This window comes from Pteronotus mesoamericanus, unplaced genomic scaffold (assembly GCF_021234165.1).
Source record: "Pteronotus mesoamericanus isolate MK-2021 breed Mesoamerican mustached bat unplaced genomic scaffold, CSHL_Meso_final scaffold_85, whole genome shotgun sequence".
NCBI lineage: Eukaryota > Metazoa > Chordata > Mammalia > Chiroptera > Mormoopidae > Pteronotus > Pteronotus mesoamericanus.
Window position 1 is genome coordinate 27,207,255 of NW_026555329.1, and position 24,686 is coordinate 27,231,940.

Genomic DNA, 24,686 nt, shown 5'->3' on the forward strand with positions numbered 1-24,686 from the left:
CAACTCCCCTACCCCTGCCTCCCTGGGCTTCTGTGTCAAGCTTAGCATCAAAGAACCATATAAGCTTCAGAAATAACCCTGGTCTACTCAAAAATTTCTCCTCTCATTGGCCTCTTGAGTTTTATCCAGTTTCTTTAGTTTCTTCTTAGGATCAATTCTTGTCAAGAGATTCTTACATGTTCACACAGGCACGACTTTGCTGAGCCCATGTGATGGGCCAGCCTTTCTTCTAATCTACTAACCCAACTCTGATGTTTGCATCAAATGTGAAAGTTATATGAACTTCAAGTCCCTTGTTCATTTTCTAGTAGATTAAGAATATCTTACTTTAATTTTACCTCCTGTGGCCATTCTTTTCTCTGATTCTCAAGGTAATTCAGATTTGGGATATAACTTATTTTTCCTTAATTCCTTAGAGAATCCACCCACACATTCTTGCATGTATCACTTTCTTAAGATTTGGGGTATTCTCCCAAGTTGGTTGACCACTGTGTCTCTTGGAATCTCACTTTCCAACATCCTTTGCTGATTCTAGCCTCTCTCTCTCTCTCTTTCTCTCTCTCTCTCTCTCTCTCTCACTCTCTTTCTCTGTGCTGTGGCCGCACAGAGAAATCTTTAAATTTTTAAAGATTTTCTTCTTCTCTCCCTGATTTTCTATTTTTCAGCAACCTTTCCCCTCAAATGCCATTAAAAACACATTTACCATCAAGTTTTCATATACAGCTTCTGATATACCCCATTCATTCTCATCTTCAGCCTTTGCATATTTAAAGATTCATTAATATTCTTACTAAAACAAAAGAATTTCCACTCCAGATTTTCTTTCCTTCTAAAAGTAGAACCCCAGATAACCTCTTTGTTTTTGAAGGAAAAACAGTAAAGGCTTCAAAATATCCACCTTTCCTTTCCTCCTTCCCTACCATTCTCTGTAAGCATAAAGAAAGCACGTAGATGTCAATCCTCACAAATATAAACTATGTTATCCCTTTTGAAGGTAGAGAGAGGTCCAGACAATTTTATTTTAAATTTTAAATAGATTTTAAATAGATTTATTTTAAATAGATTTTTACCTTTCCCTCTCATACAAGAGATTATCTTCCTTTTTAAGAAAATAAAAATCAGGGCAATACTTGATGAGAAAAGTTAAAAATTGCCTTTATTTCATATCTTCAAACACCATATTACAAATCTAATTCATTTATAAAAATAAGGTTACCACTAGGTTAGTTTTCTTTTTTGTCTCCGTTCTATTAGACATAGCCACAGTTTCTTGGTACACCCAAGTACACTACTTTGTACTTGTAATTCCCAGTAACTTTTGAAGATCTGTAAAGCACCTCGTTCACACTGTCTCCAGGCCCCATGCCAGCTCTTATTTGTGCACATCTTTAATCTCATGATTAAAACAACAATGAAATTTAAATTCAAAGACATTCTACCCTGCTTTGCTTTGAGACTTCTTTAAATGCCTAATTTGCCTCCTGCTGCTGAAAATAAAGTTTGCCAAAAAGGAATATTTTAAAGGCAGTAATCAAGGATGAATATATGGAAGGGAGGAAACATAATTAAAATACAGCTATGATTCCAGTCTTTCGGAGAACCTAAATGAATACTAAATGCCTCTTATTTTTCTTTTGTCATGAAACAATACTCAATTATTTTTCTTTTGTATTGCACACAGCCTTTTTTTTTAAATAAATTGATGTTTGCTAGAGATAAAGTGTTTCTATTGAGTTTCACATGAAAAAGAATCCATCTGTGTGTGTTTTCTGATTAGAAACAAAAGACACCCCATTAAAAAGGCTTTCTGTGCCTCACCTTAAAAACAAAATTATCCTTTAGAGTGCTAAGTGATAGTATAAAAAAAGTACAAACATAACCATAACCTCTGCTGACTGGAAATTTACAGTGTAAAGTGAACTCTTTAGTGGATAGTTGGGCCCTTTAAAAATGTTTGACTGTAAGAAGTCTGTTCAAAATTATAGTAAACCTCTTTGGACTAACTAAAGAGATCTCATTTGCATTTTGGAGAGTTCAACTCTGGGGAAATTTAAAATGCTTTAAACATATGGTTGAAGTTGTTTAGTTGTAAAAGCGACTTTTGCATGGGGGCTTGCTCAGAGTTGTTCCCTGAGTAACATGGTCCACAGGAGCCACATAATAAATGAATTTTCTGTCTGTTCATTCTACTTCCTCTCTGTAAATTTTAATTTATTTATGGGGAGGGAAAATCCTGTTCCATATGTCTGGGTAATGCTGCTTTAAAGGCATTCACATAGAGATAATAGACATGGTCTCTTGGTATATCCTTGTGATTCTCAGTGACTTTTAAACATCTGTAAAACACCCCACTCTCACTGTCTCCAAGCCCCACACTAGCTCTTATTTGTCCACATCTTTAATCTCATGATTAAAACAACAATGTGATTGAAATTTGAATTCAAAGACATTCTTCCCTGCTTCTTTTTGTCCTGGTGCTTACTTCCTTACAGTTTGTCCTGCGTACAAAGCACAGTAATTAAAGACACAGTCCTTCAGGATAGTTACAGTGTGTTGACAAAAATAAGAAACAAATGGAATGTTTCAGTCTTGTGGAAAGTGCATATTTCAATGGAGAAGAAACCTAACCCTTTGATAAGAGCCTTTGCTAGAAATGAATTGGACTGATCCTTGGGTATGATGTTGCAGAAATGAAATAAAAGCACTTTCTGTCTTTTCATATCAACCCTCGTTCTAATTTCAATTTTCCCAAATGGGAAGATTACCATTGACAAAAGAATAGCTTAAGCAAGAAAGACCCTAAGTATAACATTTAACTAAAATTTTGACAAAGAGATCACAAACTTTGTCAGTATAGGAGCCAAGGACTCTGTTTTTCATTATGTTTCTAGCACTTAACACACAGACTGACTTACAGAGGAAAAAAAAATCATTTTGAATACTTACTATTGTCAGTCACAGTTGTCCTAAGTATTTATGTGTAAATTTGTTAACAAGTAATCCTCAAAATTATATTATGTGTACTTTCATTATCTACATTTCACAGGTGAGAAAACAGAAGCTTAAATAAGTTAATTTACATAACATTCTCCATCTACTAAGTTACAGTCAATACCATTTCCTTCTGATTATCAAAGTCAGTTCCATCTAACTATAAACCAAGTGTTCTTTGCTCTCAGTCCATACTACTGAGAAAGTGAGATGGAGAAAAACAAGTTTAATTTGAGAGATAGTGGAAAGTAAAATACAAACAATGAACAAAAACAGAATGTGTTGATCAATTAGTGGTGGGTGTGATGTTAAGGTAAAAGAAAGACTAGAGGGAGATGGTAGGTTTTGGTTTGGTTGGCACATTGGATGGTAATCCCTTTCACTGAGTTAGGGAATATAGAGGGAGGACAGGCTTTAAGGAGCGAAGGAAAGTGAAGACAATTATTCCATTTTCAACATTTTGGGATTAACTTTGCTTTTAGACATCCAGGAAGAGAGAACATCAGGTACTAAGATGTGTGGTCTGGCAGTCAGTATAGGGGTATGCTCTAGTGACATAGATTTGTGAATCATCTGCATAAACAGTTGATTCTTATTGTTCACTGTACTTATGTTCTATAGCATTGCCACAAACACTGAATTAGCAAATACTGAGTCATTGCCTCTGGGGAAAATAAAGGGCTAGGCTCTGGAGAGCCTCTGGTCACAGTGTTTTTGGCAACCCATTAATGCATAATCTTGTTTTGTATATTTCTATTTAAATAATCTTTACTTAACATGTATGTCTTACAAATAATTCATTACATGAAAATACTAGCAGAGACAAGTTTGATGTTTTTCTGATCTTGAGTAATGTTACCATACATATCTTTGGCTTTTAGGCTTACAATAATACTGTACACTATTCTATTTTATTGTTGTGTGTGTGTGTGTGTATGATGGTTAATTTTATGTGTCAACTTAGATGGGCAGGGATGCCCAGTGCCCAAATATTTGGTCATATATTATTCTGGATGTTTCTGTGAAGGTGTTTTTTAAATGAAATTAACATTTAAATCACTGAAATTTGAGTAAAACAGATTACCCCTCTATAATGCAGAAGAGTCCCATCCAAACAATCTAAAGACTAGACTGTCCCCAAAAAGAAGGTATTGTGCTAACAGACTGCCGTTGGACTTGACTGCAACTGTTTGTTGAGTCTGCAGGCTGCCAGCCTACTTCATTGGAGTTTGGACTTATGAAGTTTCCACAGTTGTATGATCCAATTTCTTAAAATAAATCTCTGTCTATATATATACACATCCTAGTAGGTTGTGCTTCTCTGAAGAATCTCTCTGACTAATAAAGTGTTCATCTCATGAATTCACAAATGTAGACACTTTTCCATCTTTCCATAGTATTTTCACACACTCTACATGTTACTTTGGCATTTTCCAGATCTGCCTCACATAGATATTGGTGAATTGCCTCTTACTTTTTCTGGGTGTACTATATTATGGCTTCACTAACGTTGAATTCACAGCTAGTAGCACAGTGACTCATGCTTGAATGAATCTTATCTAACACATGTATTTTCTCCATAAGGCACAATGCAGACTTCTTGTTCTTGGGAACACTAGATAGCACTTCAGCATCACTCTTATTAGCCATTTTAAACAGTAAAATCACTAACAAGATGCATAAAAACATGGCACTAAACAAGCCATGAAAAGGTCACTTGTTTACCATACGAGAGCTGAAACAAGAAGGTAGAGCATAAATGAACAAAGCAGAAACAGACTCATAGATACAGAGAACAGACTGATGGTTGGCAGAGGGGAGGGCATTTGGGGAACTGGGTAAAAAGAGGGGAAGGGATTGAGAAATACAGACTGGAAGTTACAAAATAGTCACAGGGATGTAAAGTAGAGCACAGGGAATATAGTCCATAATATTGTAATAACTATGTATGGTACCAGATGAGCTCTAGAAATATCAGGGGGAACACTTTGTAAAGTATATGATTGTATAACCACCATTTTGTACACCTGAAACTAATACAAAATAATACTGAATGCTAACTGTAATATCAAAAATAAAAATAAATAAAAAATAAGGCAGAGATTGGCCTCTTCCAACCACATCTGAGCACATGTGCATTGGGGGAATCAGCTTTTTCTCTCTGCACTTGTTCATAAATGCAAGTGAGAGAAGCAAGTATTGATTTGAGGATTACACATATCTTTAGGAAGCAGGCGATTTTGCATATACAAAATCTACAGATAATAAGGTACAACTAGGTTTTAAGCTTATACCTCTCATTATTTTATGATATGCAAAGCGATTTTAGGGGGTTTTTAGATAGACTATATAAAACAGTGAATTAGAAAACATATTAAAATGTAGTAGGCAAAAGAAATAAGGTTAAGGAGAAAATAGAACATACACCACGGGATGCCATTGCATTATTAAAACCAGCCCCACATTGGGTGCTGAGTGTATTCAGGGTGTATAGAATGAGCTGATTTAAAGGCCAACTACAGTCTGGGAAACACTGATATTGAAAGGAGAGATAAAAAGAGAGCATCTATAAAAAGCCAATTTCATTAAAAATAAATTTTCCATAATTCCTAATAGAGTACCATTTTTCTGACCTATGTAAGATAAAGTATTATTACATATATTTATTAAGCAAAAGAATATGTTATATTAGAATATGCTATAACGAATACATTATATTAGTGTCAAGAACACAGTCCGGAACGGAATCATCTATAAAATTGCTCTCTTAATAACTTTGTAAAGTGAAAACTAGCACTATAGATAGTGATTATTTCATCCTAAGCAAAATATGATTTAAAAAAAATAGTACAGAAATCATATTGGTGCATAAGGTTTTTGTGTCCAGACCTAATAATAAGATGAAAGGTGAGCTAAACCAGTGGCTGCTGGAGCAGACCTGTTGTTGAGAGCCATTTGTGCAGCGCATATATCTCCTAACTCTGCGCGCAGAGACGTCATGTTGATAGTCCAAAACTGGCCAAGTTGGAAGTATTTTTACACCAGAAAAATTAGCAAATTATCAGACACATTTTTAGCACCCTACCAAAAAAAGCAACCAGCATAACCCTGACTAAAATTCACATAACACCATCTTGTTTTTTAAAAAACATACACTCTTTTAAAAATAATAGTGTACATTATTGCTGTAAAATGTGAATTTTTATGTTGTACACTGTATTGAAGATCTAATAAAATACAAAAAATAAATAAATAAATGCTACTGATGTTTTCTGCAATCAGTCATTGATTTAGGTTTACACTTCTCAGAACATAACTTATTTTCTTCTATAAATAGTGTTGAAATATAGTAAAAATTTGAGCTCCTGAATTCCTAGTAGCCTTGTGAAATGCTACTGCTAGATAGACAAAAACTATTTGATTTGAACTAGGGACTGACTTACTAGTAATTGTTATCACTTATTACATTACCTTTCCATACAGGACTGATAATTTTGAACACTAATTATCTAGAGCCAGCACTAAAAATATCAAAAGGAAAAAGGAAAGTCTAAAATGTAATGTTGCATATGTTTTTCTTTACTTTATTAAAATGTTCATCCAATTATAATTTCTTTCTAATAAAGAAAGTTATTTTAGTACAACATTTTCTATTTATTTTCAAAATTTTTATAGTCAGGTCATTATTCACAAAGAGACTTTCCTTACTATATTCTTAATTGCATGATTTCACAACATTTTCTTGCTCCTGACAGTCTTTTTTTAAAGATATAAACAATTTTTTATAAAGATATAATTAAAATTAACATTATTGTAAACATAAGTCATGCTTCATGATAGGAAGTGTCATCAGATATATGAAGTGTGTCTAGAAAAATTCCAGCCATTGTTAATGTAATGAGAATGGTTTGCGTGACTTCAATGTAACCTGGCAGCCAAGGACTGTAATACACATGTGTGAACAATGACAACTTCACTGTACTAGTCAGTGGGGGTGGTACATGCTGCTGAGTGAGCACGTGTACTGTGTGGCCATAACATCCAAAATGACTGAGCAAGTAGAGCAACGAAACTGCATCAAATTTTGTGTTAAGCTTGAACATTCCCATGCAGAAACTACTCGAATGATTACGGAGGCCGCAGCAATGGGCAACTGGTGACTGACAGCTTCCTCAGGACAACATGTCTGCTCATGCATCACATCTCATGAAGAGATTTTTGGTGAAACATCAAATCACCCAGGCGACTCAGCTTCTGTATAGCCCAGATTTGGCACCCTGTGATTTCTGGATTTTGCTAAAACCAAAATCACCTTTGAAAGAGAAGAGATTTCAAATTGTTGATGAGATCCAGGAAAATACTATGGAGCAGCTGATGGCAATTGGGAGAACTGTGTGATGTCCCAAAGTGGCTATTTTGAAGGGGACTGAAGCATCATTTTCTTATGTACAATGTATGTTGTATGTTGTATCTTCAATAACTGTACCTATTTTTCATATTGCATAGTTGAATACCTTCTGAACTGACCTCATATTTTACAATATTTAATAAAACTGTTTCTTAAATCTTTATTTAAATCCAATCCTATTCTTACACTGTCACATAATTTTAGGTTTTACTTGATTTATTTTGGACAACTGACAACAGATTTTAATTTCTTTCTTTCTCTGAAACTTTTTGCCACTAAGTAAGTAATCTGTAAGTGTGTGTTTAAATTAACTTAGGTAATCAGTAGCTAAGAAGTTGGGCCATAAGATTAAAAAAATGTTTGAACATAAGTAGTAAAAATATAACATAGTTACCAAACCATGTCAAAAAAGAAATTGTTATATTTGTGTTCTCAAAAGTATATTATATAAGAATATTTTCTCCAAATTAATTAGATAGGTATGTTTGGTTCACAATTGTTTTTATAAATCAAAATACAGAAAAGGTAGTTGGCTATTATTTAATCCTGGCCCTACTGCCTTAAGATGTCATTACTAAGTGAGTTCTAAAAGCTTCCTTTTTTTGCTCTTTTGGTTTTACATTTTCATATCTAAGAAAAATGATATATAACTGTGACAGATGTCTACTCTTTCCAGATGTTTTTATTCTCAGTCACAAAAAATATGTGTGTGAATTTAAATTATGAAAAGGAAAACTATTTCAAACCAAAATATCAAAATTTGGTTTTCCCCAAATAAGGGCAATGCAATTGTTTTAAAAGAACATAAACTCTTTGGAAGTTGGCTGTTGTTCATGGCAAAATGAAAAGATACTCCTACTCTTGCAAAACAGGTTTTTGTCTTTTTAAATGAAAATCCAAAAATGCCCAATCTTGTAGGATAAGTGGCGCCACAGGAATGATAAGATTATACTGGATAACAGATAGGGCCCTGAATAGCTTCTATTCACACAATGAAATTGTACATTACAATTTACTTTAATAATTTTCAATGCTCACTTAGAAGTTCTGAAATAGGTGCTGCAATTAAATAATTTTTATTAAAATTAGAGAAATGTCCAATTTAACATGGTTTGATTCTTCATACTTTATTACCATTTATAAGTTAACTCATTTTCTATAGACATTAAAAAAGAATAGAACCTTCTTAGTAGTGTTTGTCCTCCAACAGGACTGTCGGTGTTTAAACCTGAGGAAGCACATGGTGAGAGACTAAGAGCCTCTCGGCAGTGGCCAACACGAGAGGTATTTAGGGTGATTCATTATGCTGGTCCCGTTATACCATGAAAGGGAGCTGAGATCAAAGGATGCTTATCGACTTCCCAGTTTAATGCCATTTTCTGTCTATGCTTTTCAACAATTTTCTAGGCATCCACCACTTCATTATTTCTTTCTCCTCTCTTCAAGTTAACTGATTTCTTTAACACAAATTTACTAACTATATATTTTCTTCCAATTCAGACTTCAAAGGAGTCTTATTTGAATTAAATAATATTCTACACTGATAAATGTCTTATCAAATCCTTTTGTCACACCAAATAGCTATGAAAATAAAAAATAAAAAAGAAGTAAGGGCAGGAGAGAGAGGGAGAGAGGGGGAGAGACAGAGAGACAGAATCAGGCAGAGCCACTATCTGAACTTCGATAAGATAGAATGTAAAGGCACAAGTTGGAAAGAACATTGGACTAAGTGTTTAAAGAATTATATTCTATAACCCACTTGTCTGTGCAATATGATTTCTCTTCAATAGATGTTTTGAGAAAGGTTTTTTTTTATACTTGCTTATTGGAATGCTAAAACATGTGGTCTTTTGCAATAATTTCCTCAATTTTTTTCACTAGGAAACCACAATGATAATTATTGCCCCTTTGATCATGTAGCTAAATCTTAGAGATTTCAACAGAAGAGAAGACTCTATTATATGGTAGAAATTGAGGTCCAGAAAAGAATATACACTTAAATATATCAATATTCTGTATCAATATTGTTTAAGGCTAATTGGCTACATATGTAATTTGTCATGAGCAGGAGGAAAAACAAAGAAAAACCAGCAACAACAAAGAGGGTATACAAATCCAAAAGTCATTAATGTCAAACCAATCAGATCTGATTTGCAAACTAGGATTGGTGCCACTTTTACCTAAAAAATTTTATTGTAATTTGCCTAAGAAATTCATGGTGCTGTTAACAAACAACTACAGTTGGAAAATTTTGAGAAGTAACAACCAGAGTGGGTTTTATGCAACACAATCTGAAAAACTTGTAAATTAAGACATTATAAACTTTGGTGAATTGTGTACTTGTGCTATTTTTATCCAGCTCTCGTTAAATTGACTAATTTCCTAATCATAAGTTTGGCAATTTGGTAATTTGATAAAGTACACAGCATTTTTCAAGGCGTAATTATAGATTATACTTGAAGATTGATAAGAGATTACTATGCATATTTACAAGAAATTGAGTAAACCAGTAACTTTTGTTGGGAACTGTCCCATCTGGTTTCAGGGACTGCAGCCCCGCCAACAGGCGAAAGGGCCTCAGGCTGGAAATAATCAAGGAGGCCTTGGGAAAACAGGCCACTGAGGAGATGAAACCTGTCTCCCTGGCAGGGGCGCAGCCTCTGCCTCCCTCACATCACCCTGCTTGGCCCCTTGATGGTTGGTAGTCAATGATGGGTAAGAGTCCTCAAGAGGAGGGACAATCTAAGCCAGATACAGCTGATGTGGGCAGCAGGACAAGGGCTTGGGGGATGTGGAGAAAGGGCAAAAAGGCCCGCACCCCTTGGCTCGGCTTTGATTTGACCGGAGTCCTCATTCTGTCTGAAAGAAGGCTCCTTATCTCTTGGCGGCTCTGCCCTGCCCACTTGGCTCAGGCTTGAAACAATACCAAAGGCAGGGACAGCCCCAAACTGGATCGGGCAGTTCCTGGGGACAATCAGGCCTAGAAGTAAGTTCCTTGAAGCATGCTTTGCTCTTCTCTCAAAAGTGATGGTAACCGGTTCATACTGGGAAGGAGATTTACACTATTCATAGATCCTGAGCTGAGGAACATCTCTTGTGCTCCTTTAATTGTTATCTATGGCCTCTATCTGTTTTCTGTAAACATAGCCTTTTGACATTGATTGATGAGCTTTGCATCAGTAACCCTGTGCATATAGTTCTCAATAAAAGCCTTTGGACGCAGGGGTTCGGGGTCTTCTTCTCCCCTAGAGGGAAGAGCCATGTCCCCTCTCCTGGCAAACAGGTGTTTGCGATGACTCATGTTTATTCCCCCCATCAGTGACAACCGCAGGATGGGCTCCCCCTCCCTCCTCAGCTGGCTCTGGACAGGAACCCTCAGATCCAGGAGCACCCTGTGTGGCGCTCCCCGTGACAACTTTTCTTGTTCTCAATCTTAATATAGGAAATCAATCATGGGCCTTAACAATTTCTAAGACCCCTTCTAGCTCTAAGGATCTATAAATTTTTGCTAATCAAATAATGCTAATCTTTTCAACATTTCTTAATTAGTCTTTACGTAGTACCTCTAAACATCTGGCTTTCTTTTAGGACAAGAAAAAAAAAAAACAATGAAAGAACTCACACTGTCTTTAAATCATTGCAGATACATTCACATGTCATTGAATATAAAAACTATTTTATATTACTATAAAATTTTTACATTACTATAACATACTCATCTTGTATTTATTTTACTATTAAATAGGCAAGTGTAGAACTCTGAAATGACACACCTGCTCTCAATCCACCAGCACACATGCTAAAATTGGAAACAATGCACCTGTTAAATCATGAAAGAAAACAGGACTTCACTGACTTCATTTTCCAAGAATAAAAGCGAAGTATAATTTTTCTTCAAAAAATATTCATTGATTGTCAAATAAGTGCAAAATATTTTGCTGATGCTACAGCAAATAGCATACAGCCAACATTCAAAGAATTGAAAAATTGACAGAAGGCATAAAGAAAGTGTCTATTCATTTGTATCTCCATTCATTCATTCAGCACTTTTTAAATTCTTTTTTATTTAATACTGGTCATGAAGCTTACATTCTAGGGAGGTTATGCTAAGAACTAAACAACCATAGGCAATTAACAAAGTATGACAAGTCCTAGGTAGATAATCCAAAATCAGTGATGTAATTAACAGTTAGTTTCAAGGTGACTTGTTTTAAATCATGTTTATTCTATTACAGTTGTCTCAATTTTCCCCCTTTGCCTTCCTTCATCCATCCCACCCCGCCCGCTACTCCCTCAGTCAATTCCCACTCTTTGTCCATGTCCATGGGTCATTCATACATGCTCTTTGTTTAGTTCCTTTTCCTCCTTTCCTCCATTGTCCTCCTTCCCCATCTGCTCTGGTCACTTTCAGTCTGCTCCATGTTTCCTTGCCTGTGGTTTATTCTGTTTGTTAGTTTATTTTGTTGAATAGATTCCACTTACAGGTGAGATCATATGGTATTTTTCTTTCACTGACTGGCTTATTTCACTTAGCATAGTATTCTCCAGTTCCATCCATAACGTTGCAAAAGGTAGGAGTTCCTTCTTTCTTTCTTTTTTATTTTTAAATCCAGATTTTATTTATTTATCTTTTTAAATGTCAAAATCCTTTATAAAATATTAAAAAAATCCAAATCCATTATAAAGTCTCAGCAATTAAAACAATATAACACCAGCACTGAAATAATCAAGTAGATCAATGAAATAAAATAAGCATTCTAGAAACAAATGGATATATCTAACAATGTAATATATGATTCAATTAATATTTCAAATCAATGGGGAAAATAAGGCTTATTCAACAAATAAAGTACATGGACCACTATTACTTGAAATAAAGCCCTATTTCACACATTATACAACAAATATTCAGGTAAGATCAAAATCAATATGTAAAATCTAAGGAGTTTTAGGAGAAAACACAAAATAATATTTTTCTTACCCTGAAGTAAAATATTCAAACCCAGAAGCTACAAAGTAAGATATTGACAATATGACTATATTAAACATTTAAGACTGTACAATAATATACATATAAAAAAAAGTTAAAGGACAAGTAATAAAATAAGAAAGTATTTGCCACACAGCTAAATAAGGGTTAATAGTTTTTTGGGGTGTTTTTAGGGCAAAAGTTCTACAAATCTTTAATCAGAAAATGGATAAATAATACCAAAAAGCCATTTAAAGCTTTTGAAAAATAATACAAATAGGCAAGAAAGAGACAAAAACAGGTTTAGTTTCAACAAATAGTGAAGTAACAATTAAAATAACACATCATTGTCACAATCAGATTAAGTTAAAAATATTGGTAATATCAAGTATTGGTGACTGTGAAAGGAACTGGGTATTCACAGACTCTTTTTTCTTCATCTTAAAGCAGTCTCTTTAGCATATCTTGCAATGCTGGTTTGGTGGAGGTGTGTTCTTTTAGCCTTCTTTTGTCTGGGAAACTCCTTATTTTGCCTTCCATTTTAATTGAGACCCTTGCTGGGTAGAGCAGTCTGGGTTGCAGGCCTTTGCTTTTCATGACTTGGAATATTTCTTGCCATTCCCTTTTGGCTTGTAGTGTTTCTGTTGAGAAGTCAGCTGCTAGCCGTATTGGGGCTCTCTTGTAAGTTACTACCTCTTTCTTCCTTGCTGCCTTTAGGACTTTCTGTCTCTGATATTTGTCATTTTAATTATGATGTGGTCTTAGAGTGGGCCTCATTGAGTTCCTCTTGAATGGAACCCTTTGTGCTTCCTAGACTTGTGTGACTTTTTCTCCCCTCCAGTTAGGGAAGTTTTCCATCATTACCTTTTCAAACAGGTTCTCTATCCCTTGTTCCTCTTCTTCTGCTATCCCTATTGTATGGATATTATTACATTCAGGTTGTCCTGCATTTCCCTCAATGCCTCTTCATTCTTTTTTTAGTCTTTTTTCATTTTCTTGCTCTTTCTGGGAGCTTTTTTCTACCTTATCCTCCAGCTTGCTGATTTGACCCGCTGCTTCATCAACCCTGCTTTTGATTCCTTCTACTGTGTTTTTCAATTCAGAAATTGTATTCTTCTTTTCCTCTCACCTCTAATTGATAGTTTCTATGATAGTCCTTTTTTTATACTGATATAGTTTGCAGTAAGTTCCTTATAGTTTCCCTGTAATTTTTTGTAATTCTCTCTGAGCTCACTGAGCTCATTAAGCTTCCTTATAACCATTGTTTGGAACTCAGTCTCTGACAGTTTACTTTCCTCTATTTCATTTAGTTTTCTTTGTGGGAATGCCTCCTTTCCCTTCAACTGGGGGGTGTTTCTTTGTCTTCCTATTATTTGTGAGACTCTTCTCTTTTGGCCCTGCTTCTTAAATTGGTCTGTCTTGACTTCCTAACTTTGTGGTGTGAACTTCTGTGATAGGAGACCACTGTTTTGGTTTTTTTTTTCTTTCTGGATCTGCCTCTGATGATGTCAGATGTTGACCCTGTCTGACCTTAGACAGTCTGTTCGAGACTTCCAGGAATCTCTGTCTGTGGCTGTCTCCTTCAGCTGTTAATCTAGTCACTCTGCACTCAGCAGGCTGGCTTAGAAATGCCACAGGGCAGGGAAGAGTCCCTCCTGGGGGTGGGGTTAATGGGCCCTTCATGCTGCTGCCACTCAGGGGAGTGGTCTGCCTGACCCAGATGGCTGCTGTCATATTGGGGAGGAGTCAGCACCAGGATCCTGCTGACTACGCCCTCAGTTCTCTTCCTAAAGCCTCCCTCTTCCGTCTCTCCTCAGGTATCTCCAACCCACTCTGCCCCTGCCTTTGCCAGAGACTAGTGTAGGGGGCTACAAATAAAAATTTATGTGTTGGCTCTTTAAACAGCTCTTTGCATCTCCAGCCTCCTGTCTTTGGCAGAGAGCAACCCTGCCGCTTTTCGCAGCTAGCTGTTATCTGTGTACCTTTTGGGTTTTGGTGTTATATGCTGGTGATCTCCGCTTATGGTTATACCGCGCTCTTCTCAGGGGGATCCAACAGACTGTTTCACTATCCTTCTGTGCCTGCACCCCATGGGCACCTGGCCTACCTTCTCAAGTCTCTACCACACTCCTTAACCGTCAGGTTGTGCTAAAGCTGATTCTTCTGTCAGTCCGTGGTTATAAGGCTCCTCACTTGCTATGGTTCAGTTGTTTGTTCCAGGTGACTTCTCAACAATTTTGTTGTAATTTCAGATTGGTCCTGGGAGGAGGTCAGTGTGACTTCCACTCATTCCCCCGCCATTTTGATTCTCAAGTTGACCTTGTTAGATTGACTGGTTAAACAAAGCCCCACTGAAGAGGTATCATTTAAGCTCACATTAAATGTCAAAAGAGAAAATAGCTCTTTGAGGATCAAGGAAAGGAGCATTTAAGGGACTACAAAACTTCTTCCAAAGAAATTAAATTTTTGAAAGTGCCTAATGTACCTGAGGAAAAGTTAGATGAGTAGTGTTCTCGTGATGTGAGTTGAGGTCAAGAAGGAAGGCAAGGGATAGATAAGGTAGGTATTCATAAGCATAAAATATTTGGATTTTATTTTAAACACCAGGCAAAAACATGGAAGATATTTTAATAGGTGAGCGCCATGATTTATAGATTTAAAATGTCACAGGTTTTCCTGTGGAAACTGTACTGACAGGAAGGAGGCCTGTTAAGATATTTATTTAATAAACTAGGAAGAAATGATGAAATAATAAAATGTAGATGATTAACAAAGGACGAAATGAAGGGTTTGGAGATTGCTAATGGAGCTGAAGTGAAGGGAGCAGATTTTGTTTAATGCCTGAAGTGCTAGTATGTACAAGATAATCATCTATTTTGTTTTGTTGAATCTTCAGGGAAGTTTTTCACTGCATGTTTGTTTTTTTCTCACTTTGTGGAGGAAAGGTCTAGGATCAAAGGGGTTGGAAGTTTGTTGAAGAACACCCAGCTAGGAATTGGTGGAGTTGTATTTGGCACATTTGGAGTTTGGAACCATATCCTTTCCCCACTCCACCTAGAATTCTGTCTGCTAGATTCTTCATACCAACTGGACACAATTTTAATTGTCTTCACTTCTTGAGACAACTTGAAAAAGCAATTTGTGATTCGCTGTATTTGCTTCTGTGATTCTCTGTATTTGCTTCCCCTTTGCCTTCAATGAAAGAAGGAGGAAGCTGCAAGGCTCTTCATATAACTTTCTTTGACTGAATGTGCAACTACTTTACAATGAGTAGAAGGAATATTTTAACTTAAAAACAAAACAAAACAAAACAAAAAACCTGGCATGGAATTCATCATAAGGCAATCTAATGAACAGAACAAAGCCAGTTTGTACATAAATATGTAATATCTTGGCATCTGATTAGATATTTCTTAATTGCAAACATTGAAGAGCCATTTGTCATTTTTTTTTTTAAAGGAAAGAATCTTTTGTCATCTTAACATATATTTTTGGTTATGTTGGATAAATTAAATAATCAGAAAGTATTTGAGTGCCTACTTTGCATCTAGTGAATCATATAATATATGTATAGCACATACTACATAAATATTATTCTTTTCAAAGCATTTCTTTAGCAAGAGCAGCAGCCTGCTTCCAATAGTTTTTAAAACTATTTTTTTAAAGACAGAGACTCCAACAGAGTTAATATGCCTTGCAAACCCAACTATTTTAAGTAAAATATTTAAAGTTTCTTGAATACTGACCTGATGTAGTTTCTTTTCTTGGCTAAAAACCAGCTAAGTTGAGTCAAGATTGCTAGATTCGACTGTATTTATTCAATTTTTTAAAATATTTTATTTATTTATTTTTAGAATGAGGGAGAGAAACATTGATGTGGGAGGGAAACATCAATTCAATTAGTCACCTCTCCTATGTGCCCCAACTGGAGACTGAACCTGCATCCCAGGCATGTGCCCTGGCCAGATATTGAACTGGCAGCCTTTCACTTTGTGGGACGATGCCCAACCATCTGAGCCACACTGGTCAGTCCGTGACTGTATTTATTCATGTTTTAAAATTTTTCATCCTTAATTGAGAAATGTTTAACTGATTTGAGAGAGAGATAAAGAGACAGAGACAGAGACAGAAACTTCAATCAGTTGCCTCCCTACCAGCCATGACCAGAGTCAAACCTGCAACCTTTTTGTGTATGGGACAATGTTCCAACCAACCCAGCCAGGGCGACTGCATTTACTCTTAAACTTTAGAGTTATATAATGGTGTATTTAATATATTTTATTAAAATGTATGTGAGCAGGTTATATATATTCATGTATTTGCAAAGATTTTGATAGCAATTACTATCAATGGAAAACATAATTTCAAGTACTCTGTTTCAAAAGCTTCATTGTACTTTTGGATATAAGTATTACAGTTTTTGAAAGTCAAACCATTTTCCAGAATCAACTTTTTAAAACTGACAGGTTTTTCTGAGCCTTGTCTTTGAGGGAAATGAATGACCTACAGGGAAAGTTACCCATAATCAGCTTGAGGCCAATGGCTACAATTAAAGCACATGGCACTGGGTAGACTTTTGTACCAGTTCATAAACAACAATGATCGATTGATTTTCAAGCTTTTTTGGTCACAAAAAACTTGAATCAATTCTTGAGTTAGATCATTTGGAAATCTCTTTAGTGGAAAGCTTAAACTTAGCCAAGAGAGAAGTTTGCATTTGAATGAAAACCTCAGTCTGGGACAAACCTGAGCACACTGGGTAACAATGGTCCTTTCAATCCCCCGACCAGTCTCACACATGCTGCTCCAGGAAGGAAATATTATTCTTTGAGTTTACACTTAGCTTTCCTGTATTTTATTTAATACTACAAAAATCCTTAATCCTTATTTTTAAGGATTAATACTGCAAAAATCCTTAGTTTTGCTTTGATACAAGAATACCTCGTAAATTATACAGTTTCTAACCTATTTTTGAGAATAAAATTGATATAATCTCAAAATTGCCTGTGTGATAAGCACTTAACAGATATTCAGATGCCCTTTCTTCTATCTAAAGGTTTCTGCACAAATGGTTTCTGTGCCTCCCTGTGGTCTTTTTGCTTTAAGTAATATTGGTCGCATCTAGTTCTGATATTTCAATTAAAATTTTTATTTAATAGCTATCTATTAAGTACTTTTGATAGGGGAAATCAAGAGTTGGAAATTTTCACTTTTAAGTAAAAGTTTTTCATAATGAATGCATGTAAAAAGCTATTGTTTCAGGAACTGAAGGGGTATTACCCACCTTGATTCCAGGAGATCATAAGAAGTTCCACCTTTGTACCCCAGGACTACAAACAATCAAGATGGTGTCTGAGTCATCGTGCTGCAGGGAGGGACATCCACTGCCCAGGACACAGATAAAGAATCACTGGTCAACAGATGAAAGAAGGCTTTTCTTCAACAGATAGGCTTTTATCTGATGAATAACCTTTTCCCTGAATTCCAAACCCCTTCTCTACACTTTTCTTCTCCTTAAGAAAAGGTCATTTTGAAATGAATGGAAGGTGGTTTTTTAGGGACATAGTGCCCGGTCTTTTCAGGTTGCAGGCCATTTGAATAAAGTGCCCATGAAGATTCAATGTCTGTCCCTGCTCACTTGTTCTGGTAGTGACAGGCAGCACGGATGCCGACTTTTCCGATGTTACTTTCTCTGTGCTAGACTTTTGAATTAGGGACTGGGTGTACAGGATTAACAAATTATACTCTATCTTCCCATCTTCATAGAAGCTGTCCTAATGGCAAAGACACAAAATTAAAAAGGAAAAAGGCATATATATGTATGTATATTTAAATATACATATATTATGTATATATGTTTATATATACATATATGTATATATATGATTAGAACCGTAATAAATAACAAGAGCAACAATCAGGTGCTGGGAAAACAAAAAACAGAGATGAGAAGGTAATATTTAAAACTGGGTGGTCAAAAGGTCCTTCTTTGAGAGGATGTTATGTAAACTAAAACTTACATGATGAAAAAAAGTCCACCCCTTTCAGATGTGTGTATGGTGGGTAGTTGGGAGTGGAGGCAAGCAGAGAATCTTTCAGAGTAAGTTAATTGCATGAACAAAGACCCCGTATAAGAAAAAACAAAATAATTGGGAGGGCGTAAGTGAAGCTGGGACAATGCTATCAAAGAAGAAATGTATATCACGCTTGCGAATTATTGGTAGAGTTAGAGGGTAACAGGTGTCATGGGAGCCCAGTGAAGGACTTTAAGTAGGGCATGGCATAACCCCCGATGTACTTTTCACTAGAGCAATGAGTGAGTTGTTCTGCAATATTCAATATGGAGTTCATTCTAGGTTGGAAAAAATTGTGAAAAATGGTGGTCTGATATTTTGAGGACACAGGGACTACCCAGATATTCATTGACTCACTGGAAGGACTCACTACACCACAGTGAACATACACAGTGGAATCAGAGAGAGAATCTGGAGTTATCCATATATATGCTTTCTATGCTTTCTCATTGTACAGAGGCCACTCCAAAGGAATCCTACCTTCATCAGGGAAAAGAATGTCTTTACTTTGAGACATGTGTTTGCCTAGGGAAACCTGTTTGAGATTCAGGGTTCAAGATTTTTATTGGAAGATAGTTACAGAGGTACAAACTAGGAGCCATAACTAAGAAAATTCCAGACTTCCAGAAGGAAAGCAGGTTCCGTGTTTTAAGGCAGGCAAAACAACCTTATCAGTGTATCCAACATTTCAAAGGCTAAGTTTCCAGACGTCAGCCCAGAGCCTAACCTACAAGCAAGCCTTCTAAGATAAGCGCCTCTAGCTAGCTATGATAAGTCTTTTATGCACAGCTACAACTGCTGAGATAGAGATAGATCCAAAGCATCAGAGAAAAACATTCAGAAGTTCAGAAGTTGATTCCCCAAACCTGGAAGTGCTCTATCTTTTCTGACAAAAGTCTGGTCAGAATTCAAGCCCATCTCAAATTCTACTCCGCCTACAAAATCATCCTTCATTCTCTGCCTACGTTCTCTCATGGAGCTCTGTATTCCCTGAAACCCTCAGCTCTTGCTTGCTTTATTATTATGATATTTTATATATGTTATATTTCCCAATTGTCATAACTCATTTTTTTAATCCTAGATTGTAAAACTTTACATGGAAAGGCTGAGTTTGATGGCAGCTTTGTAGTTCCCTCACCCCTGTAAAAACAAAGGCTATAGAACTAAGTATAGGATGAATGAGTAAAAGAAATGAGAAATGGAGAATGAGTGAGCAGAAATTTGCTTTCATTTTGCATTTTTATTTAGTTCAATGTATTTAGAATACACCTACACTTAAATATTCAAAAGGAACATAACCATACTGATAGAAATCATTAGTATGACCTATATTACCCAAAATCACAGTATATACCATAACATCTGTAACATATTATCATTTTTACGTCTTTGTTTTTTATTCAAAAATAGATAACTATTTTAACAACAAAAGAGTTAAATTTACTTTTGAAAGACAAATAACCATGTGGAAAAGCATCATATTTAATGGGGCAGTTGGTTTTGTTAGTATTTTATCTCCTGGTAGCAATGTGAGCATATTTATTATTGTTTTAAACTTCACCAGCCACCCCGATGGTTTCCTATGTTTGTTTATTTTGGGTTGTGGTTATGATTCCTTCATAAAAGTCTACAGATTCCTTCAAGTTTCAGACTACTTCTGGAAAGGCTATAGCCACTAAAGGTAAGAATTTATATTCCCATGGGTCTATTCACAAAATAGAGTGGCACATTTGACATGAGAAGTGATGGAAATAGATTCTGTTGCAGTGGAGTTAATCTGTATCTATCTTGTTTTGGCTGAAAGCATAAATACCACCAGAAAAAAATAGAGCCTCTTCCTAGCATACCAGACCTTGGAATTACCACGAAGTCTATAACAATAGCAGTGGGTGGACACATGACAATTAGGAAGTGGATTTCAACCACTAACCCATTCACAAATACTGCAGAAAATGCCTACAGACACAAACCAGGTTTCTCCCATCAAAGTCTGAATTCACAACTTGGAAGTTAAACAGCACTTTTCTCTTTCACTACAGGCAAAGAATAATTTCACACCTGAATAAATGTCCATTTGATCTGTTTAGACACCTATGTAAAAAATTAAGCAAAATTATTTTTTATCCTCTAACTGCTAAACTCTTTTCTGTTTAATTTTATGAAAATAAGTTCAAATACTCTCCCTCCCTGCATCTAGGTTGCTTCCTGTGTCTATAGGGAAGTTAAATATCATAGTTGTTAAGAACTTGGTAAAATCAGGCAAACTTTGGTCCAAATTCCCACTACTCTACCTACAAACTATGCAAGTAATCTCCCTGAGCCGCAGGTTCCTCGTTTTTAAAATGGCATACTAATACCCATTCCAACAGGTTATATGAGAATTAAATATAATACCAAATTTGTAGCAGAATACTTGATATTAGTAGGCCCTAGCTAAGCATTTCAGAAAGTAGTAATAATTGTAGCAATTTTACTAGTACATATGTGAATATGAAACTGGCCATGTCTCTGACAATGTGAGACTTATTTTTCTTATTTCAGAAGTAAGAATTTTATGTTGTTGGCTCAGCATCTTAATGATGTTAGAGCAGAGGACTGAGTTATTTTCTTGACTTTGCCCGGATGCAGCTCACCTCAATGTGCCAGCTTTGTGGCTGATAGAAGGGGAGAAAGAAGGGCAGTGTTAATTTTAACTATCCTTCTAATCAGGAAAGCAAGGGATATATGAAGCCCTCTATGTGTCAATGGATACCTCTAAATGTAAGAAAAGCTGGGAATGAATCTTTGGATTTACAAGCTGTATAGTAAAAGTGGCATGTGGAAAAGGAATTGAGAATGTCTCCTAGCTACCTACACAGGTACAGCATTTCTTCAGTTCCAGGTACTGTTTTAAGAACTTTGCTTACATTAACTTATTTAGTCCCCTCAACAACTCTGTACAACACAATGTATTAGACCCTATGATAATTTTTATTTTCTATAGGAAGGAATTGCAGTATAGAAAGGTTAAATGTGGGTTCCAAGATTATATGGGTTGTCTGTGAGAACTGGGGTTCAAATCCAATTACTCTCACTTCAGGATCTGTATTCTTAATTCCCATGCTCTACTGCCCCTGAGTGAAGAGGACAGAGACACTGTCTGCCAAGCAGTTGCAGCTAGCGGGAGGATCAAGCCTTCCTCCGAAGGTCGCAGGCACCCAAGCTTAAGCAATGTTGACAGAGTAGTGATTGCTCTGACAAGTAGATTTTATGAGCAGAGATCCCCAGCCCCAGAGATCCTGGGAATTTACTCACTCTCTGTTATGGTTTCTTGATGTCTGATGGAAATACATCTTTAGAATATGACTTGGCCTACAAAATATTTTATCTATTTGGGGAAAAAAAGAAGGAATGATACGGGTCTCAAAGAGGAAGATGTCATGAAGAATTTTGAAATATATGAGATAGAAATGTTAGATAACTATATTAGCACTTATAATTCTTTTAATATTAAAAAAGAATACATCCCTCTTTTGGTGATCGACAGCTGATGGAAGGAGAAAGTTAGACGACATAGTTGACCTGAACAGAACTATTCATCAAGTAGATCTGACATTTACAGAATACTTCAGCCAACAAAGCAGAATATTATTTTCTTCTCAAATTCACATGGAACATTCACCAAGACAAACCACATTTTGGGACATCAAATATACCCTAACAAACTTCAGGGATTAGAAACCAGACCGCAAGGAATTAAACTAGAAATGCGTAACAGAAATATAACTATAAAGTTCAAATATATTTATAGATTAAACAATAGGCTTCTATAAAACACCTGGGTCAAAAAATTTCTCAAGAGAAATTAACAAATGTTTTGAACTAGATGTAAATGAAGATACAACTTATCAAAATTTGTGGAATATAGTGAATGCAGTGCTCAGGGAGATATTTATACCATTGAATATTGTAACTCTTAAAACTTAACAATAAGAAAACAAACAACCCAGCTGAAAAATAGGTAAAAGATCCAAACAGGACCTTACTAAAGAAGATAGGCAGATTGAAAAGCAGCATATGAAAAGCTACTCTACATCTAATTTGTCATTAAAAAATTGAAAATTAAAACAACTAGAGATACCAATACACATGTTAAAATGGCTAAATCTCAAAACACTGGCAATGCTGGTGAAGATGTGGAGCAACAGTAACTTTCATTCATTGCTGGTGGGAATGAAAAAATGGCGTAGCCACTGGAAGATAATTTAGCCATTTTTTTTTTTTTTACAAAATAAAAATTAGTCTTATTATATGATGCAGCAGTTGTGCTCGTAGGTATTTATCCAACTGAAGTGAAAAAGTATGTCCACTCAAAAACCTGCACAGGGATATTTATAGCAGGTTTATCCGTAAGTCCTCCAAAATGGAAATAAGCAAACTGTCATGAATAGGTAAAGAGATAAAAGTTTATATCCTGACAATGGAATATCATGCAGTGATAAAAAGAAATGAGGTATCAACTCATGAAAACACAAGCCAGTCTAAAAAGGCTACATACTATATGATTCCAATTGTATGACATTCTGGAAAAGCCTAAACTACTGATGCTGGGAAAAGATCAGTGGTTGCAGGTGTCCATGGGGAGAGAGACAAAGGGTGAAGCACAGGGAAGGTTAGCATTGTGAAACTCTTCTGTGTGATACTGTATAGGTAGATACAGGGCATGCATTTTCAAAATCCATAGAACTTCATAAAACAGCATGAACCTTAACATTTGTAAATTAACAACAATTATTGAGACGGTCAGAAGATCTAAGAAAAGAAAGCAGGCAAGCAAATCTAACTCTATTAGCAGTGTATAAAATAGTATTCCTGAAGGAGGGAATAGGGTTATAAAGACAAAATAAAATAAAACTAGATTCAGTTGCCTTGGTCAAACTCTGAGACTTGTGGTATAAGCCCATGACCGCCAAAAAGAAGGGGGTGAGATATCCTTTTCCATTATTGCCCAGGCTGAGAATCATTTGACTCTTTGATCTTGAGTCAGCATGTTTGGGCTTAAAAATGTGTGAAACCAAGTCACACCAAATAAACCTTTTGTAATATTTTCTCATGTAGAAAATGGTGATAAAATATCTGCCTCAAAGAGTTCTATGAAAATTAAATAATGCTATTTATATAATACGTATTTTAAGGAGTAACAGAAACAAGAAAGCTTATTCTGATCATTGTGGCAAGACAGCCCTTTGGTTTCTACCACCCCAAAACATTTTTTTTCCAGTTCTGTTAAGCATGAACATAATTTCAGGATTAAATCTTTCCAAAACCTAAACTTCTTTGTTCTCCCTTTTCCATCACCACTTCCCAACATTAGCCTAAGTTAAAGAGAAGAATCATATCAATTTTTAGAAAAGTAGTAATTACATGGCCAAACTTGGTAGTAATGAGGGTATAATTACCCTTGACTGGTGTAGCTCAGTGGATTGAGTGCTGGCCCATGAACCAAAGAGTCACTGGTTCGATCCCCAGTCAGGCCACATACTTGGGTTGCGGGCCAGGTCCCTAGTAGGAAGCATGAGAAAAGCCACCACACATTGATGTTTCTCTCTCTTCTCTTTCTCCTTCTCTTCCCCTCTCTCTCTAAAAATAAACAAATAATACCTCTTAAAAAATTAGTTATAGTCCCAGGCAGTTGCTTATTGTATCTCCCTTGGAGAATCCTGATTTATCAACTAAAATGAATTCAATTAAGCAGCATCCTCTTAGAAAGGTTATACCTCTTCTATCAGCATGTATGTGCTTGTGTACAAGTCTCACCAAATTAAAGAATCAAATTATATTTTAAGCCATCAGGCAAATACTAAGTAACTAGAATTCTGAAAGAAATATCAGAGACTAGATGAGAAAACTATGATGGCTTTTAATCGGTATAATCTTCTCTTAATGAATAAAAGATGAGTCTCAGAGATCATTTTTATTTAGGTACTTTAATTCTTTTTCATTAGAAATAAGTTGCAAAATATATTATTTGGTTCATGCAATTTTATTATACCAATCATTTTTAATGTAGTAAAAGTAATGTAGGCTATTTCACATCATTCATTTACAAATTGAACTACATTATAATCACAAGTGTTTCCATAATTAATTTAAAGTGATTAGCACCATAGGAAGGAGTTCCATAAGTTACTGTGCCTCCATAATATTAATATATAGTCCTCTCTTTATGGTAGATTGAAATATAAACATTGCTTTACACCATTTA